The sequence below is a fragment of the Equus caballus genome, chromosome 16, assembly GCF_041296265.1.
Source record: "Equus caballus isolate H_3958 breed thoroughbred chromosome 16, TB-T2T, whole genome shotgun sequence".
NCBI classification, from domain to species: Eukaryota; Metazoa; Chordata; class Mammalia; order Perissodactyla; family Equidae; genus Equus; species Equus caballus.
In genome coordinates, this window is record NC_091699.1 from 79,272,231 (window position 1) to 79,287,206 (window position 14,976).

The 14,976-nt window shown below is 41.8% G+C and overlaps 1 protein-coding gene and 1 long non-coding RNA gene across 16 annotated transcripts in view; one reads left to right on the forward strand and one right to left on the reverse strand.

The window, feature by feature from the left end:
• Window positions 1-14,976, reverse strand: part of CPNE4 (copine 4) — a 691,914-nt gene that overhangs the window by 393,360 nt on the left and 283,578 nt on the right. The window lies entirely within an intron of this gene.
• On the forward strand, window positions 9,787-13,860 carry LOC138918257 (uncharacterized). 2 transcript variants are annotated; one of them, XR_011427362.1, is made up of 2 exons: window positions 9,787-10,116; window positions 10,440-10,812. It is a non-coding gene; the product is annotated as an uncharacterized lncRNA (long non-coding RNA). The 2 variants fall into 2 exon arrangements; XR_011427361.1 differs by lacking the exon at window positions 10,440-10,812 and adding an exon at window positions 13,659-13,860 and having other exon boundaries at window positions 9,796-10,116.

The following is a 14,976-nucleotide window of genomic DNA, read 5'->3' on the forward strand; positions in this document are numbered from 1 at the left end:
AATTTTGTTTGCAAATGGTGAGAGAGAAGGAGGGATGCAAGGGGAGAGAGAAAGAGAATAAAAGACTAGTAGGATATATCCCAAAGTTTTACCCCTGTTATATTCTTCATTAAAATTGTATATATTTTATCCTGAACATGATGATACTTTTGCCATCAGGAAGAGAACATGTTACAAAACGTTTTTAAAAGGCGCTCTTGTTTTCTATGGCCACACTGATCCCGAATGGGGTGTTAGGTCACGCTGCATGCAAGGCATTCTCTGCTAGTTCAATGCCACCTCCTATTTAGACTGAGCTGGGATGCAAAATAACCCCACACTGGAACTCAGTGAGAAACTGCTGACATCTTTAGCTAATATCAGAGCACGTCCCCACTAGAACCTTACTCTTGTCAGAATACATCTAGGGCATCCTCCAAACTATTAAAAAAGCAACCCTTACCAAACAATAATAGTGTCCCCATGCCTGTCAGCCTGATTCTGGGACAAATATAATAGCTTCTTGAATTGAGTCATGAGGATTTGGGAAAAAAAACATCTCCGCAGTGTACACTAGCATGTCCCGCATTCCATTTCAGCATCAGGAAGGTACATAGGAAGGAAAACTTTACTGTAAAGTAAGCTAAAGAGGAGCATGCACAGAGCCTTCGGTTATCAGCATTGTTACAAAACTGCTGAATGGGAAATCATTTGACCTGGGGAGTGTGCAGATGTAACTGAAAAGGTATGCATTCAAAAAAAAATTTTTTTTTGAGGAAGATTAGCCCTGAGCTAACTACTGCCAGTCCTCGTCCTTTTGCTGAGAAAGCCTGGCCCTGAGCTAACATTTGTACCCATCTTCTTCTACTTTATATGTGGGACACCTATCACAGCATGGCTTTTGCCAAGCGGTGCCATGTCCGCACCCGGGATCCGAACCGGTGAACCCCAGGCCGCCGAAAAGCAGAATGCGCGAACTTAACAGCTGCGCCACTGGGCCGGCCCCTTAAAAATTTTTTATTCTAATTCAAGCCTTTCCTTTAGGAAAGCAAAACTCCTAACAGGAAAATAATCCACCCCAGGTGGCAAAGTTCTTTCTGACCTCATGCCTTCCAACTCCCTCACTCAGTTGTCACTCACCAGATATTTGCTAGGGTCCTGCTAACTGTGGGAGGCATTGCAGAGGATCAAAGATTTGTTGCACACAGCCCCCGTCCTCAAGGAACTTGTTCTAGGAGAGTTCTGAAACCAAACGATTCTACTGCATCTTCTGTGCCAAAAGGTGGATGAGGCAGAGAACAGCGGGAGATAAGGCTGAGCTGGAAGTTGCAAAGCCAGAAGGTTGGAAGTTTTATCCCACCCATGTGGATGTGGAAGCTTCTCAACACCACACTTTTGGTTGGAGGGACAAAGATGTGAGCTAGGGGCGGTAATTGCTGAAGAAGGAGAGAAAGAATACAGCAGAATTTCACAGAAAACAACGTGGGTGCAACAAACAAATAACAGGACTTCAAAAAGAGAACATAGGATGTCTCAGAGCATGAGCAAGACTAGCGGAGTCCTGGCAGCCTAATTTAATAAGAATGATAATAGGAAACTTTATAGAGCAACGTCTAGATCCCAGGCACTCCATGAGCGTTTGAAATGTTTTATCTCACGTAATCCTCACTGCAGCTCTATGAGGCAGGTAGAGAGGAGCAATAAGGAACTCAGACACCAAGCGATGCTCCCCAGTTCCCGCCCTTAGTTAGTAATGGAGCCTATGTTTGAATCCAGGCAGACTGACTCTAGGATCAGTTTTTGTACTCACACCAGTGGTTCTCAGTGTGGTCCTTAGACCAGCTGCAAAAGCATCACATAGGAACATGCTAGAAATGCAAATCTCCAACTCCCCTCCCCAGACCTGCTGCTTCAGAACATGGGGCAAGGACCCAGGAAGCTGTTTCAGCAAACCCTCCAGGGGATTCTGACACACTTGATCCTTGAGAACCACTGCTCTATCCCAGACTCATAAATCAGAGATTTGGAGTGAAATTCTAGCTCTCCTATATACCAGCTGTGTGACCTTTGACAATCTACATACCTTTCTAAGGTTTAATTCTCCTATGTATAAAATGGAGTTCATAATAAGTACCCTGTGTTCCCAGAGGGTTGTATAACGAATACATTGAGATAAATGCAAGTAAATTGTCTAGAGCAGGGAAGCCTCCATAAATGGTCCCTGTAGCCCAATTTCCTGACTGCAAACTGGCCACAGGCTGTCAATCAGGCAAGAGTCCTCTGAGCATAAACCAAAAGGCCAACAATTAGCAAAGAAGTTTGGAGGGGTGGGGGTAAAGAGTCCAGAGGTCCACAGGAACCAGTCGTTACCAGGCACTGAAGACATCAAAAATGTCAAATAACGGGGAAATGACTCAGGGAAATATTGCAACACCCAGGCTTAGCAGGGGGGCCAGGAGGGTGGGAGAGAAAAGGCAGGCTGGTTCTAATCAAAACCCATGAGAGAAAAATCACAAACTCAAACACAGTCCCTTCAGAACAGATTGACAATCACCAAGGCCAATCTGCCTGAGTTGAACAGAGCGTTAGAGGTGGCACCAAGGCACAGCCACCAGCTTCCTACACATTCTCATTCAAGGACCACTGTGAACTGTGGAACACACCATCCGACTATGGGAAGGAGGAAACTGAAATACCCAATTAAAGGAAAAAAAAACCTCCCCTTCACCCAGTCTAGCTGACTTGTGTAACTGCCTACGACACCCAAGCATGACGGCGCCTCTCTGAAAAATAACGGAAGGTTGCAAAGAATGTTCTCCACTCTCAGATGCAATTTAGGGTGATCTCCTTTTGCTCCCCTTTACTGCACCCCCCACTCACTCACATGCAAAACCACCTAAATTAAAATGTCCCTTACGGTGCCCTGAATTCCAAAGACAGTGAGCTATGAATATGAATGCCTAACAGAACCTTCTTTCTTTCGAATGACTAACCCCATTATTTTAAGAAATACATCTTCTGACTGCTAAAATCCAATAGCAAATTCAAGTAATATGTCATACTATGGGGTGCTTCTAAAGATTCAGGTCATCAAAATGACTCACAAACAACCTTGAAAAGAAAAGAATTGTGAACCTGACAACACACTGTGTGAGGCATAGGAGAGAGACACGGAGAGAGAAAAAGAGAGAGAGCGAGCCGCTCATGCTGAATAGCACAATATATAATCATGTTACTTCAGAAACCCTTATTGCTTTGAAAATGCTGAGAGTATCATCTGAAAGTGCTTATTTTCGTGTGATATTTGATTTACCTTCCAACCCACACAATTTATTGCAAACAGTTTAGTCTCATTACCATAATTTATATCAGAAAAAGCAACGTAGTTTATTATGGCTAGTCAAAATGTTAGAGATGGATGAGACAACCTCAGAGAGATGTCACGGGAAACAGAGGTCCAGAAATGTTCAACGACTGCTCCAAAGCCACAGAGGGAGGCAGGTAAGGGAAGAACTACGACTAAAATCCTGATCACCGAGATCTTCGTGCAGGCACTTTGCTCCATGCGAACATGCTTTTGCAGAGAGAGAACAAAAAAACTTCTTTAGAATAACTATGACTCATAGAATAATCTTTTTTCCTTAAGGAATCATTTCACAGTGCTGCATTAGAATTTAAACTCCCTTACATCCTAAAGGATTGAGTTTCAGTAGCTCCTCTGTGACCCTAGGCAGGTAACTTAATCACTCTGAGCCTTAGTTTCATCACTGGCTAAAACAGTGGTGATTCTGGTTAACTCCCAGTGTTGCCGTGAGGAACAAACATATGTGATATCGCCTGATCCAGGAATACTTCCAAAGTAGTGCTCAGGAAATATGCATTATCGTAAGGCTGAAGGAAATGGGGTTGGGCCACTTACACAGTGAGTGTGCTGAATTACTGCCTTTCCAATGATGTGAATGGTCAGCCAGGATCTCTGGCTGAAAGGAAGCAGTCATTAAAGTATGTATTCAATGTATTACTCCATTACAAGCAAGCATGTCATGTTTCTCCAAAGGCATCCTCCCATCCCTTCTCTGCTGTCTATTCCTGACTCTCAAGATCCAAACCTAGAAGACTGAAGGCAAAACATGTAGGATTGAAGGGGGCATATGGTCCTTCACTACAACCCTCAAAACATGGCCTTAAAGAAGGACCAGCAGGTGAAAGAGTAGAGACCATGGAGGCGACATCACCAAAAGTCACACAAACTAAATATCTCAGAACAATTTTCCATTTATCTCTCTCCCTTCTCCTTTTTCCCTACCCAGACCCAGGTCTGTCACTGCATACACCTCACCAAGACCTACCCATGCTACTTCCAAAATGTTTCTCACTGTATTAACTTATCGCCATTCCAACTGGCTAAATCTAGATTGTCTCATTCATTAGTCACTCAGTCTTTCACCCAGCAAATGCACCTCTTATATTCTAGGCTTGCTGGGGAGTACTAACCTGTGGGGAGACGGTTCATTGAAGAATACCCTTGGCCCCTGGGAAGATCCTTACTTTGATCACCACTTAACAGGTCTCCTGCCTTCCGTTCTTACCATTGTAATCCATCCTCTATGAAAGACCATTACTATTTTCCTACTCAGAAAAAAAAACGAACACCTAACTTCTTGAAATTCTCAGAATCCCATGCACATGCAAATGTCCATGTCTTTGGTGTTCCCATTTGACTAGACAACCCTTCTAACTGGGAAACTCCTTGTGACTTATAAGAAAAATATAGATTTGGCCATTCAGATGACCAAAATATATTTTTCATATATATTTGGTCTTTGTCCACAGTTCCTGGCTCACAGCTCCCAAAACCCTTGGAATTTCCTAAGTGTTGAGAGTGATAAATGTGTCTTTTGCTATGTTAATGAGGTGACTTTTGAAAAGCACCCAAGGATGGGGCCTGTTTGCCAGTGCAGACAGCCATGTAATTTGAGGATTGAAACTTTCAGTCCCACCCCATGATATCCAGGGAGGAGAGAGGGTCTGGAGATTGAGCTCAATCACAAATGGTCAGTAATTTAATCAATCATGCCTAAGTGATAAAGCCTCCATAAAAATCCAAAAAGACAAGGTTCGAAGAACATCCAGGTTGGTGAACACGTGGAGATCTGGGGGAGAGTGGTCCATGTGGAGAGGGTACTGAAGCTCCAAATCCTTTCCCCATACCTTGCCTAATGCGTCTCTCCCATCTGGCTGTTCCTAAATTATATCCTTTTATAATAAACCATAATCTAGCAAGTAAAATGTACCTCTGAGTTCTGTGAGCCACTCTAGCAAATTAATCAAACCCAAAGAAGGAAGGGGTCGTGGGAACATCTGATTTATAGCCAGTTGGTCAGAAGCACAGGTAACAACCTAGACTTATGACTGGCATCTGAAGTCCAAGGAGTGGGTTGTTGGAACTTCCAATCTATAGCCAGTTGGTCAGAAGCACAGGTGATAACGTGGACTTGCAGCTGAGCACTCAACCTGTGGAATCTGATGCTATCTCCAGGTAGATACTGTCAGAATTGAGTTGAATTCTTGGACACTCTGTTGGCGTCTGAGAATTTCTTCTTGCTGCAGGGAAGCACCCCCACACCACACACATTGGAATTGGGCCCAGGAACACCCTTTACTCCTAGTCACTCCTCAAGGCGCTGTCGTTTTCTTAGCTCCCATAGCAGGTTGCTCATGCTTCCATTATGCCTATTCTCACAACACACATGGGTAGTTATTCTGTTTTATCCATTAGACTAGGGGGCCTCTCAAGACCAGAATTCTCCCTTTACTTTCTATTTCCCCAGTGACCAAGTGCTTAGTGCTTAGCAGGCACTCAGTCAAGGGTAGATGATGAGACATCTTTCCCTCGGAATGTGTTACATGTTCCAACAACCACTCTGATGGCCAACTCTGACAGTTATAATCAGTCCATTGCTGTATTTTCACTCAGTATTTGATCTTCTCTCAGTTCCTCTGGGCCCAATTCTCATGCTATGAACAACAACGAAAAATGCGCTCAGATGCCCAGAGCAAAGTACAGACCAGTCTTTTGAGTGACAGCCACACAAGGAAGAGTACGTATTAGAGCTGTATCCCAAATATTCCCTCCTTCTCTTTCCATTCATCCAACAATGTTTATTGAGCACCTAACAGGTAGAAGGTGCTGTTCTAAGAAATTAAACATTTATACTTGAGTATCTAACCCATGGAGTCTTAGGCAAATGGATGAGCTTCTGGTGGGGAATGCATCTATGGAGGCCCTGAAACTGTAAAGAATTTGCAAGAATGTAAGACATTTTTCCTAGGAGACAGAATAGCTCTCGGCAGATTCTCGAAAGAGTCCCTAATTCAAAAGATCTAAGAATAATTATTCTAAACTCTGCTTGGAACAATGTACGTTTATACCTGAACAAGTTCCAAGGCTTTGCTAATTGTATATAAAAGGAATCCTTATTCTTTTAAAGGATGTCTCTTTTTTCCTACAGTATAATAAATTCTACGAGGATACAGGAGGCTGTGTTCTGGTTTTTTCTTTCTCTTCACAGACCAGGAACAGTGCCCTGAACACAGTGAGGACTCCGTAACTTACCAATTATCTCAGAACACAGGTCTAAGGGGAAGCAAAATGACTTCTTAAAATGAAAGTGACCCAAAAATACAAATACAATTACCAAATATTCCTCACTTCCTTTTGCCCTTTCTAGTTCCTAAATGATATGAATATGCTTGATATGCATCATGTCAAAAAAATACTATGCCCTTGGGAATCACACCTAAGGAGCTGGGTTGCCGGCTCTCCTCTATAATTATTAGGCTGTGACCATAGACAAGTTGCTTGATCTCCATAGGCCTGTTTTCCACCTATAAAATGGACTTTCATTAGAATTCAGTGAGACAAGCCCAGCAGAGTGCCTGCCCCATAATAGATGCTTGTGGTCATAATTGGTGCTGCTCACCAAAGGTCTCTATTTCTTCCTTCTTCCAGGTAAACCTCCCTGCCATCTTCAAATTGGGTGCAGCCACATGACTTCCTTGGGCCAGTGAAATGGGAATAGGAGTCATCTGTTTCACTCCAAATGAAGCTTTAAGAGTCAGATGTGAGCTGCCATTTCCCAAGCTCTGGAGATGGCAGAAGCACACATTGAGGTGAGGCCTCAGCTGTCATGGGTCTCTGAGTAATTTCAGTGAGTGGAGACACACTCCCCGTACACACCAAGCTCAGCTGGGGCAAGAGCAAGAAATAAACTTCTCTTGTATCAAGTCACTGAGATTTGGGGCTTGTTACAGTGGAAAACTACAGTGTATTCTGACCACTGCTATGCTCAATAAGTATTAGTTCCTTTTCCCGATTAACTTTCATTAGCTGTACATTTCCTAGCTGCATTTTTTTCTTAGAAAATGGTCTAATCTCAAAGTTCACTCTGACAAATAAAATGTTTATGTTTGTTTTCTTGATGGAGCATCGAGGCAAGGGGCATATAATTTATTATAATTTCTTAAAATTAAACTTTTATTTAAAGACAACTGGAGGTGATGAGGTGATCATCTTTCCCCATGCTGCACTTTCTGGATTATCCAGTGGTGCTGCTCTTTACTGCTTTCTCCTTTTCCAGAAATCAAAATCCAATTAGAATCAACAGCTTCACGTTAGAGTCAATTATCTGGCTAGATCACTTATCCAGAACTGTAAAGTTAAAGTTGTATGCGTTAGTAAATGTGCGTATAGGGGTTTATGAAGGGTTGTGGTTACCTCCCATTATTAATGTGGATAGAGGATGTGTGAAAATCATCAATTTGAGAAGGTAAGAGCATTTCCCAATTATCTCTTCCTTAACAAACTGCCCCCAAAATTAGTGGGTTAAAACAACAAACATTTTAATGTTCCTCATGGGTTTTATAGGTCAGGAATTTGGGAAGGGCTCTGCTGGGTGATTCTTCTGTTCCATGTGGCATAAAGCAGGCCACTCAGTGGTGTTTATCTGGTGAGGAGGCTGGTCTAAAGAGTCCAACATGGCTTCACTCACATGTCTGGCACCTTGGTGGGGATAGCTGGAAGGTGGGGCTCACCTGGTTCTGTTACATGAAGGACCTACTCCCACATGGCAGTCTCCAGGTGGTTGGATTTCTTACATGGTGGACCAAGGTTCCCAGAGAGAGTGTTTCAAGGCACAATCTGTAAGGCTTCTTAGGATGTAAACTTGGAAGTCCCAGAACATTGCTTCTGCTGAAATTTATTGATCAAAAAAGACCATATCTGGCTGAGATGGAAAGGAATTAGATTCCATGTCTCAATGGGAGGACCAGCAAAGCATTTGTAATCATATTTATTGTGCCATGGAACAGCAACCTCTTGACTGCTTCTCTGATTTTCTAAGACATCATTGGATTCAAAACCCCCAGTCACTACATTAAGCTTTGATGAGCAAACAGCCCTTACAAGTTTAGATGCCTTCCTTTTTTAGGCCACAGAGGGTTATCTGGATTCATTTACTAAAACCCTCCTATGCTATAGATTTCTTTGTCCCTCCAAATGCATACTCCACCCTCTGCTCCCTTGGTGGATTGCCTGGAAATCTGAGCTGTATTGGCTACATCAGTGGTTCCCTTGCCCTCTGGTTCCTTGCTAGATGCAGTCAATGGGAGGCACTGGCAGGGGAGTGAAAAGCAAGAGAGTGAGCATTATTCCCCAGCCTCCTTCCTTCTGGAGCACTGTGGTTGGTCATGTTCCTCTAGCTGAGCTAAAGTCAAAGCTCCTAACAGACATCTCCCTGTACAATGGCAGGTATTTTCTATAGTCCCAGTAACCTCTCTCACTCCTTGTCCCCTCAAGCCTCAGAGTATACAGCAGCTTCAAGATAAATAAAAATAAAACACATTCAGGCTTTATTAAAACAATTCAAAATTGACTATTTGAAGCCTCTTTGGAGTAGTGTTGAGTAAAAGTATACTCTTAGATTAGTTTTTTCTTTTAACATCAAAATATTTTTCATGAGAAATCAATGAGGAAATTACTATTGAATTTACTTCTTGAATTGACCTTATGTCCAAAAGCAACAGCAACAAAAAGTTGATCATCAGCAGACTAGAAGATCTGAAATACTTCCTCACTTGAACTAGAAGATAGGAAATATTCCCTCAGGTAGACTACAGACCTGAAATATCTTGCAAAGTAATCCCCAAAATTCAATTTTTACTGTTTGATTCAATTTAACTTATCAAACATTTATGAAGCACTATCTGCTGAGCACACAGTGAAAACACTTACTTACCTCCCTCCCACTAGCCTGTGGACTCCTCACGGTGCAGGATGGGCTCTTGTTTGCCTCTGTGCCCCCCTCACTTAGTTCTGTGCCTGGCCCTTGGCAGATGCTTAGTGAATGTTTGTGGAATAAATGGATAGATAAAGAAATGGATGAGAGAATGGCAAAGCACATATACTTAAGAGAAGAAAATACACATGATAGCAAAAGGTCAGAATTGGGATTAATGAAACTTCCTATCTTCCTATCCTAGGGAGAAAAAGAAAAGGAAAATACAAAACAAAAAGAAATGTCCATCCTCTGAGAGACAGTAAACACCATTCTCTCACAGGCTTTGAAGTCAATGGAAAGACTAAGGGTTATACATCAACACTCCCTTGGCACACAAAGCTCTCACTGCCGCCAATAAGCACACACTCCAGTATGACAGAAAAGTCTATAGCTCTCTGCCTGGTGAATTCCCCAAGTTTGGTTGGCTAACTCAGAGCCTCATCATAGAATTTAGAATCAGAGTTTCTTTGTCTGAGGTAAAGTAAGTACATAGAGCTAGAACAAATGCCAATCCCCAGCGACCTTTGGTTCCCTTTTAAATAAGTAGATGGCATTATTTAGGACATAGAATGCTAGTCTTTCCTGTTGGAATTCCACAAGAGAAACACTGCTCCCCACAGGAAGCTGCTGCTGTCATGGGACAAAGGATGCCCCTCACCTCTGAGCGGAATCTTCAAACAGTGTCAGAGGGCTAAGAGGTCATTCCTACAGCTGAGACCAGGACCTAGAAGAGGATGACAATGGATAATAGGCCAAATGGTACAGAGGACTCATACCATGAACAGTTCTACTTTTGAAGGTAGCTCTAAACTAAGCAGGTCACCTGGGTTCTCATCCTGTCTTTGTCCCTCCCTCCCCAGGTTACCTTGGGCAAGCCACTCATGTTTTAGGGTTCTGTTTCCTCCTCCATATATGTGACAGAGGGGAGGGGGGGTTTGGACCAGATGCTCCCAATAGACTCGTCTCAGATCTACCATCTGAGATAATAGGTTACAAAGAAAGCCTGGCAATAAAGCACTAATTTTATGGGTTTTACTCAGTCTTTCCCCGAACTCTCAGCCTTCTCATATACTTTTTAAAAAGAGAATTAGAAAACAACAAAGATCTTCTTCCCCAACACAGGCACACACCATCCCTAACTCATCGTTTGGCTCCAAAACTCCAACTGGTTATGATAGCAGAGCGTGATTTAGCACAAACTCTCAGTGTTTCTAGGGACTTGGAGAAGAGTCATTTCACACAACTGATGAGCGGTATCACAGCCACCTTAAAAGCTACCAAAACCTGAGTTTAGGAGAAGAAAAGAGAGGATGGAGATTATCAGATGTGTTCAAGAAGATTTTTAGGAGATCTCAAAAGAACTCGTGTGATTTCAAAGTTCTACCCAAGCTCTGTTCTATGGACTTTGTTATTTTTCTTCTCCCCAGAGCTCATCTAAGTGTAGGATGGAAAAAAGTGTCAATTTTTCCCCAAGAATTAAATGTAATAATAGTAATTGAAGTGAGTAATGATGATGATGATGATGATGATGATATCTGATATTCATAAGAGCCGCTAGTATGAACCAGGCACAATTCTAATCGCTTTACATATATCAATTAATTTATTCTTCAGTCCAACCATAAATGATAGAAACTATTATCATCCCTACTGGCAGACAAGAAAGCTGAGAATTAAAAAGTTTAAGTCATTTTCTCAAAGTCTCCTAGCCAGTGAGTGGCAGAGCTGGTATGCAAACCCAGGCAATTTGATTCCAGAGTCAATGCTTTCAATCCAGGGTACCGAATGACTTCTCCCCATATGGGAATCTATTCCAAAGAAATCTGGAGGGAATGTTTTGACTGGTTCTAAGAGTAGAGGAATGAGTGTGAATGTCTATCTCTAAGGTCAATTTAATCTGCATATCTATTTAACAATTACCTGGGAAGAGCAGAGATGTCAAAAGTACTTATCTTGTCAGAAGAAACTGGTTCACCAAGCATAGCATTGATTTTTTACCCTAAGAATTCAGCATAGATTAGCAAGGTGCCAAGCCATAAAAAGTGCATTCTCTGGGCTCTTTACCCTGACTACTGGAAATATGTTATTGCAAACTACAGGGCCAGACCAGTTGCTTTGAATTACCATGGCAACCAGAATCAGTGGAGATGCCCCATGTAAACAGACAGGGGAAGGGTTGCCATTAAAATCCTGTTTGTGGTAGAAAGCGGGTATTTGGAAAGAATCTGTCCTGCGGGAGATCTTTCACTTTAGGAAGAAAAATAACCTTGGTTTTGTCAGAACTTTCTGTTCTCAAATCTTCTTAGTCTCCTTTTCCTTTTTTCTCCCTGGAAGAGAGTCCTTATCTTCTGCTTCCCTTCACAGCTATATGTAAAATCTATTGTGCGTACATATGTGTGTACATATATGTGTATATGCCCACATTTATGCACATACACACATATATGTGCTTTATGTACATACACATATACAGTAAATGCACATGTATATACATATATAACATGCACATTCAAACACATCTATCGCACACATATGCATATATACTGACTTCTCAACTTCTCACCATGGCACTCTCAGCTCAGCATTCTGACAGATGACTTGTTTGTCTGGAAGCAGATTCAGCTAAGAAAAGACACCAAGCAGCAACTTCTGTTCCCTGCCTCTAATGAGAAAAGGGCCAACTCGGATGTGATGATTCATTAAGGTCATCACTGGCAGAAAAAAAGTCTCTGCTTGCTGGCTTCTCCCCGGCCCATGCGATGTCAACAGGGCCAGGCGTGTATGCCCATTGTTTCTCCATCACCTCAGCCTCTTCAAAAGGAATGCGAGAGAGAGAAAGACAGAGAGCCATATATTTTTTCCCAAAGATTACATCATTAATTTTTAGCAATGGTTTTGAAACTATGATCAAATTGAGATTGGGGCCTTTGAGAAGTTGGCAAAATCTCTCTTGCAAGACGAACTGCCTGTCAAATTTTAACTAGGTTCTGGGGGTTGAATGAGATGGTGCTTAAATGCCCCTTTCAACTCTGAATCTACAAGTCAGGAGAACCCAGTCAAGGTCATGAGAAATAACAACAACAAGAAAGTCAGCCTGCAGGAAATACAGAGACAAACACGTAGGTTTCCTTGGTGTAGGAGCAAAAGCCCTGGGTGGTGAGTTAGGAGGTTCTGTCCCTCACTGGAGTAAGTGACCCAGCATGAGACTGACTTTCCCTCAACGCCCAGTCTCTCCACGTTGAGAATGAGGGGTTGGGTTCATGTACACCATGGTTTCTCCCATTGCTACCAGCCTAGGCTTCCGAGCTATGACAAGCCTGGGTGCTGCTGGCGCCAACCTCTTCAGCTCAGTTTGTCTCCTACACAGGGAAATCTACCCAGGTTTCTTCCACGGGCCCAGAATGCCTTCAGCCTAGCAGTAAACACCCTGACATCTACACCCATAGAGAGCAAAGGCAAGGTAACCTGAAAAGAATGAGGTGGCTCCATACCTGTCAATATCCTACAGTATTTTAGAAAGTGAGGAAATCAGGGTGCAGAACTGCATGTTCTTAGTGCTTCTGTTTGTGTATACAAGTAGTCGTTATGAACATATATCTGCATCCATAAACATTTATGGCGAGGATGCACAGAACCTATCCGGCAAATACATACCAGGTTATGAGGAAATGGCATAAAATAAGTATAATCATTACAGCATGGATTGTAACAGCCAAAATGAATGAATGAACACATGAAATAATTGAAATGCCCACTGATAAGGGGCAGGTAAAACAGATTATAGCTTATCCATACTCTGCAGCTGCAACAAAGAATGAAGTACACTTGTGGATGTTGATATAAAAAGAACTCTAAGATACATTATTAGGTTAAAGAAAATCTTAATAAGCTGTCACTATCAGTCTTTTTAAAAAAGGGAATGATCTTTCATTCCACTCTCTCCCCTGTGTCCTCTTCTATATAACATTCAATCCTTGGTCTTTCTAGAAGAGTCACAAGTAACTCTAATCTATAGGAAAAAAGCTCTTGAGAGTTCAAAATACGCAGTAAATTCTTAGAATTTCAAAGTCTTCCACCTCAATAGTTGCCCAGCTGTAATTTGTTCAGCAATTCAAAACCAATACCTTGTATACAAGAAGAATTTAATTCACACAGTGGTAGACATGCTGAGGGCAAATACACTTTCCATCCCCCATATCTAACACGATCATTCCTTGGATTTGAGAACAAGGGAGAATGAAATTATACAGGCATTCGCCATGGATTCTTTTCCTTCATGTCTGAGAAGCCAAGGAAATATTCCGGGATGTCAGAGATGCTGATATCAACACTGTTTTCCAGGAGGAAACGGAGCAAAGCAGTTGCAGCCCCGTTCTCCATTGAAGACAAGAGCTGCGCAGACTCCTTGGGACCAGCTGATTGACATCAATGTGTCTAATGTGTCTCACGAGAGTCACTGTGTCTTCAGGCCACAAATTACTGAATTTGGAAAATTACTTATTTGAAAAATAAAAGTAATGATGCAGTTAAAGATACTAGGAAATAACTGTCTCATCTTTTCCTCCTTTAAGAAGGTTTTGTTTACTCAAGTCAACATTATCTATCACTTCAGCAGAAGCATCTGGGAAAGAAGGCTGAGGTCGAGAGTCTGGGGTGGGAGGGAGATTTATTTTTATGACATTTAACGTTTTTTAATACTATGACCATGATTTACTTTTCCAATCAGAACAAAAGGTTTGGGTCATATAAAAACAAGCAAACAAAAAAACTCAATAATGACAACGGAAAGCTTTGACAAAGTTCACCCAAGCAATTTTCCCTTCAAGAGATGAACCTGTGTGTGGCAATGTGGGTCTGAGACTCTGTAAGATAAAGAAGTGTTTTGGTTGGTTTTTGTTTTTTCTTTTTAAAGACAGTACAGAAGGAAAAGTAGGAGAGGAGAAGAAAAGAAGAAAAAAGAGAAAAAAATTCTCTCCCCAAAGTAATCTCCTAAGATGAATGTCAGAAATTATGCCTAGCATCAGGCTGCAAAATACCCAGGAGGAAAGTAATTAAGGGAATCTCAGGGGGGAAAAAATCATACAAATGATCGAGGAAATTACTTCTGAGTTAGAGCTGAAGGAAATGACCTGGTTTTATAATGGCTGGCGAAGGATTTGGCAACTGGCTTCTAAATATCTGAAAGGAATAAACATCCAACACTAAAAAATTAATAGGTAATAAAGGAAAAACATTATAATTCTTGATAAGCCCACTTTTAGGTGAAAGTTACTTCATTCTTTTCCCCAACAGTCTTTAAAGATGCAAATCAAATATGAACGAATTCTGTCCAGCAACAATATTCAAGTATCCAGGAGTTAAAGGGGTCAAGTTAAGAAGACACAGTGAGAGAGGTACAAAGACCAGAATCTCCTGTTGTATACGAGAGTCTGACAGCAGCAGAGAATGAATGAAAAGTGACACTTTCACCCAAAGTTGTAATTCAATTGTTTAATAAGTAGATCAAGTCACTGGAAAGAAATCTTTACCACACAAGCTGATGTTCAAGCAAGACACCATTTGGTTGTTACAGTAACAAATGAGATACAGTAATAATTGGCCATCACACCTTTTCCTTTCATGGCTGTGAAAAGTAGCACAAGCTAAGAGAAGCTCACAC